This window comes from Phascolarctos cinereus, unplaced genomic scaffold (assembly GCF_003287225.1).
Source record: "Phascolarctos cinereus isolate Bilbo 61053 unplaced genomic scaffold, phaCin_HiC Scaffold_4;HRSCAF=312, whole genome shotgun sequence".
In the NCBI taxonomy this organism is placed as follows: domain Eukaryota; kingdom Metazoa; phylum Chordata; class Mammalia; order Diprotodontia; family Phascolarctidae; genus Phascolarctos; species Phascolarctos cinereus.
In genome coordinates this window covers 348,909,417-348,915,633 of record NW_027555847.1, presented here as the reverse complement: position 1 = coordinate 348,915,633, position 6,217 = coordinate 348,909,417, and positions in this window count along the sequence as shown.

The following is a 6,217-nucleotide window of genomic DNA, read 5'->3' as shown; positions in this document are numbered from 1 at the left end:
TGAAACAATTTTCCAGCCCAAGACAACTTAGAAGGTTGGCAGGAAAGATCTGTTGTACCAGGGTGAGAGAGGAGTGCAATCCAGTGCAAGCTGTGCCATTATAGATCTAGCTACAGCAAACCAGGAGCAGGCCTTGGGAGGCATTGAATCAGCTGCAGCAGCAGCTGCTTCTGGAGCTCTCAGCCCACACACGGTAAGGCAGCAGAACAAAAGGAAGTCAAAAGGAGATTACAGGGATCTTTTTGCTAGCACTGAAGCAGGATTCTGTTGCTTTGTCCGTACTTGGACCTGGGTTCCAGTGCTGGGTGCCAGTCCCAGGGCAAAGAGGAGCATTAGCACACAAGAGTTTGAGGATAGAGTAGAGTGGGAATCCTCCTCATAGTTCAGGTCAGAAAAGAGTGCTTGTGGTCACTCACAGACCAGAGTACAGGCCAGGAGAATAGTAAACACCTCTCCTTAGATCATATAACCCCAGGAGAACTGAAAACTTACAGGTACCTAGAAGTATCTCTGAACCCCTGAAGCTTGGGACAGTACATTTTCCACACTGGAAGCAGAAACCTACTTTAACAAAGAGTACTTTGTAACAAAAAGTACTAGGCTGGGAAAATGAGCAAATAACAGGAAAAAAAATCTGATCATAGGAAGTTACTATGGTGACAACAAGATCAAACCACACACTCAGAAAAAGACAACAGAGTCAAAGCTCCCACATCCAAAGCCTCCAAGAAAAATATGAATTGGTCTCAGGACATGGGAGAGCTCAAAAAGGACTTTGAAAATCAAATAAGAGAAGCAGAGGAAAAATTGGGAAGAGAAATGAGAGTGAGGCAAGAAAATAATGAAAAATGAGTCAACAGCTTGGTAAAGGAGATACACACACACACACAAATACTGAAGAAAATAACACCTTAAACAAACAGACTATGCAAAATAGCAAAAGAGGCCTAAAAAGCCAATGAGGAGGAAAAAAAATTGCCTTGAAAAGCAGAATTGTCCAAATGGAAAAAGACGTCCAAAAGCTCACTGAAGAAGATAATTCCTTAAAAATTAGAATGTAGCAAATGGAAGCTAATGACTTTATGAGAAATCAAGAAACAATAAAATAAAACCAAAAGAATGAAAAAATAGAAGACAATATGAAATATCTCATTGGAAAAGCAACTGACCTGGAAAATAAATTCACGAGAGATAATTTTAAAATTATTGGACTACCTGAAAGCCATGATCAAAAACAGAGCCTAGACATCATCTTGCAAGAAATTATCAAGGAGCAGCTAGGTGACACAGTGAATAGAGCACCGGCTCTGAAGTCAGGAGGACCTGAATTCAAATTAGGCCTCAGACCAAACACTTGACACTTACTAGCTGTGGGACCCTGGGCAAGTCACTTAACCCCAATTGCCTAAAAATAAAAAAATTTTTAAAAAGAAATTATCAAGGAAAACTGCCCTGATATTTCAGAACCAGAGGGTAAAAATAGAAGTTGAAAGAATCTACTGATCACCTCCTGAAAGAGATCCCAAAATGAAAACTCCAAGGAATATTATAGCCAAATTCCAGAGGCCCCAGGTCTAGGAGAAAATATTGCAAGCAACCAGAAAGAAACAATTCAAATATCAAGGAGTCACAGTCAAGATTATGCAGAACTTAGAGCTCCTACATTAAAGAATTGGAGGGCTTGGAATATGATATTCCAGAAAGCAAAAGACTACAACCAAGGTTTACCTACCCAGAAAAATTGAATATAATCTTTAGAGGGAAAATGGACATTCGGTGAAATAGAGGACTTTCAAATATTCTTGATGAAAAGAACAGATCTGAATAGAAAATTGATTTTCAAATACAAGATTCAAGAGAAGCATAAAAAGGTAAACACGAAAGGAAAATCATAAGGGACTTAATAACCTTAAACTGTTTACATCCCTACATGGGAAGATGACACTTGTAACTCACAAGAACTTTCTCATTATTACGGTAGTCAGAAGGAGTATAGATAGATAGAGGGCACAGGTGTGAGTTGAATGTGAATGGATGATATCTAAAAAACTTAAAGTAAGGGGTGAGAGAGGAATATACCAGGAGAAAGGGAAAGGGAGAAGTACAATGGGGTAAATTATCTCACAGAAAAGAGACAAGAAAAAGCTTTTACAGTGGAGTGGAAGAGGAGGGAAGTGGGGGGAGTTAGTGAACCTTACTCTCATCAGAATTGGCTCAAAGAGGGAACAATATCCACACGCAATTAAGTATAGAAATCTATCTTACCCTACAGAAAAGTAGGAGGGGAAGGGGATAAGAGAAAGGAGGGATGATAGAAGAAAGGCCAGATTGGGAGAAGGGGAGTCAGAAGCAAAACACTTTTGAAGAGGGACAGGGTGAAAGAGAGAAAATAGAATAAGTGGGGGGGGAGGATGGAAGGAAATACAGTTAAAAATTTTTGAAACAAGTTTCCCTTATAAAGGTCTCATTTCTCAAACATATAGAGAACTAATTCAAATTTATAAAAATAATAACCATTCCTCAATTGATAAATGATCAAAAGATATGAACAGTTTTCAGATGAAGTAATTAAAGCTATCTATAGGCATATGAAAAAATGTTCTAACTCACTTATTTTTATTTAGGCAATTGGGGTTAAGTGACTTGCCCAGGGTCACACAGCTAGTAAGTGTCAAGTGTTTGGTCTGAGGCCGGATTTGAACTCAGGTCATCCTGATTTCAGGGCCAGTGCTCTATCCACTGTACCACCTAGCTGCCCCTCTAACTCACTATTGATTGGAGAAATGCAAATTTAAAAAATTCTGAGGTACTACTTCATACCTATTAGATTGACTAATAAGACAGAAAAGGAAAATTAGAAATGTTGGAGGGGATATGGGAATAATAAGATATTAATGCACTATTGGTGGAGTTGTGAACTGATTCAACCATTCTATAGAGCGATTTGGAACTATGCCCAAAGGGCCATAAAACCATGCATACCCTTTGATCTAGCAGTACCAATACTAGGTCTGTGTCCCAAAAGAGATAAGAAACAAAAAGGAAAAGGACCTATATATGCAAAAATATTTATAGCAACTCTTTTCTGGGGGTAAAGAATTAAAAATTAAGGGGACGCCCATCAATTGGGGAATGGCAGAACAAATTGTGGTATGTGATTATGATGGAATACTATTGTGCTATAATAAATGATAAACAGGATGCTCTCAGAAAAACCTGGAAAGACTTACATGAGATAATGCAAATCAAAATGAACTGTGTACAAAGTAACAGCAATATTGTAAGATGATCAGCTGTGAATGACTTTGCTAATCTCAGCAATACAATGATCCAGGACAACTCTGAAGGACTTATGATGAAAAATGCTATCCACCCCAGAGAAAGAACTGATGGTATCTGAATACAAATCGAAATATATTTTTTTTTGCTTTTTTTATTTTTCTTGAGGGTTTTTTTTATGGGGGGGTATTTTCTTTCACAACATGACTATTATGGAAATGTTTTGCATTAACTACACATCTATAACCTATACAGAATTGCTTGCCTTCTCAATGAGGTGGAGTGGGGAGGAAGGAATAGAGAGAATTTAGAACTCAAAGTTTTTAAAATGAATGTCAAAAATTGTTTTTACATGTAACTGGGGAAAAATAAAATATTAAATAAAATTTTAAAAACCTAATCAGTAAAAAAAATATATGAGTTGCTTCTATCCCAGCTGTTTCTGCCAAAAGAGAAGAATGGCTTTTGGAAGCCCATCTTAATGTGATCCTTCAGTATGTCCTCAGTCAGATGTTAGGGATTATTTCTTTTGAACATGCAAAGGAAGATCTAATATTTTCTTCATGGTGGCAAAGATTCTAGCTTAAACTGGACATAGATGAGGAATGTGCATATCTCAGTAGGGACAACAATGAGGAAAAGGGGTATGTGGTAAGAAAGGAATCAGATACTAAGCTTAGATTTTCCCATCACTGAACCTGGCTTGTTGACTAATTGAATACTGACTATTTTTGGAACAAAAACTATGTTGGGACAATTAGGTCTTTGTTCTAGGAGACTGATATGAGGGACTTTCCCCTATTCCAATCTCCTGGCCCCCTCCCCAAACTATTTTTTGTCCTAGGTGAAAGAATTTCTAGTTACTTCTTGCCTTTTTTCAACATTATACAGGCATACCTCATTTAATTACACTTTGCTTTATTGTGCTTCAAAGATATTGCAATTTTTCTTTTACAAATTGAAGGTTTGTGGCAAACCTGTATCAAGCAAGTTTATCAGTGCCATTCTTCCAATAACTTGTCCTCACATTGTGTCTATGTCACACGTTGGTAATTCTCACAATATTTCAAACTTTTTCATTATCATTATATTTTTATAGTGATCTGTAGTCAGTGATCTTTATTTTGGGGCACCAGGAACCATGCCCACATAAGATGGCAAACTCAATAAATGTTGTGGTGTTCTGACTGCTCCACCAACTGGTCATTCCTCTTGGGTCTCCCTATCTCTGAGACACAGCAATATTAAAATTAGGCCAATCAATAACCCTACAATGGCCTCTAGGTGTTCAAGTGAAAGGAAAAGTCAAACGATGCTGCAAACTTCATTGTTGTCTTATTTTTTTTAAATTGACACAGCCACCCCTGATAGTCAGCAGCCATCAACATCGAAACAGCACCCTCCATCAGCAAAGAGATTATGATTCATTGAAGGGTCAGATGATGGTTAGCATTTTTTTAAAAGTAATAATTAATTAAGGCATATACATTGTTTTATAGATATAATGCTGTTGCATACTTAGTAGACTACAGTATAGTGTAAACATAACTTTTATAGGCACTGGGAAACCAAAAAATTCATGTGACTTGCTTTATTGCAATATTAGATTTATTATAATATTTGCTTTATTGCAATAGTCTGAAACTGAACCTGCAATATCTCTGAGGTATGCCTGCACTCTGGTGTTGTTCCAATCTATGAATATGAATGCACAATTATACTCATATCGAGTTACTTCCCAGGGAAGACAGAGCTAACGTGGAACTCACACAAACAGGCTGATCATGTGCTAAATGAGGGTAAATGACTCTCTTCAGTGATTTATGGGATGATTTCTAAAGGAACTATTCCTAGACTTGGCCTTGATCTCAGATATCTCAGTCGACTAGCACAATTAAAGAAGGGCTAGTTTACTAGATTTTTAATGAGTGAAAGTCAGACATTTAAATGCAATCAAGGTATATACTCTTTATACTACTGAGTATTGGGTACCATTGGGTATTTATAGTATATGCTATGGGTATCTGAAACTTGGAAGAAAGATACTACCATAAATGCTTATGTAAAAAAAGCAAAAAGATGAGGGATACTGTTTTAATTGATGTTAAGTCAGGCTGGCTTTTGTGTATGGTTCACAGTGATTCATGTGATTTTTAAAAATTAGGCACACTTTCACATTTAAACTAATTCTCCCAAAGGATGATGGTGGCACTCCTTCATGAATTCTACTAATGGCAATTTGCTTAGCTCAGCTTCTCTGCTCTGCTTTCAGATCAGAGGAATCACAGTCTGGCACACAAAATCAATATGTGTATGGGCTTATTTGCTATGTTGTACAAGCTTTGTTTTCCTCATGGGGTGCAAGGAATGCTCATTCAGATATATAACATAGGTTATATGGATAAAAAAAACTTCTGTCTGTAATAGTGTAAGGTTCTGGTTAATAAAAGGTGTAGTTTTTAGGTGTAACAGTCTGAAATAAAGAGAGAGATTTGGACCAAATTTTTGCAAGAAATTCTAGACTCTATTAACTGTATAAATCCATTTAGCGCCAATGATATTTTCCCAAATTACATTATTACATATTATATATGCATGTATATGTTTCATATATATAGCTTGCTTCAGTTTCCTCACCTGTAAAATGACCTGGAGAAAGAAAAAGCAAATCATTCCAGTATCTTTGCCAAGAAAAGCCCCAAAAGGAGTCACAAAGAGCTGCACATAACTGAGAAAAACAAAAACAAGTGTGAATACAGATATAAACAGGTCATGCCAGACTAAAACTTTTGAATGCAAGAGTCCTTGAAAGACATAACAGAAATAACCTTAATTGGTGATCTATTAATATCAAGAGAGGCATAAAACAAAAAGGTTCAGCATTGTCATAGAGGAAATCTAGCATAGATTCCAAGCCAAGGTGGGGTTCCTCATATAC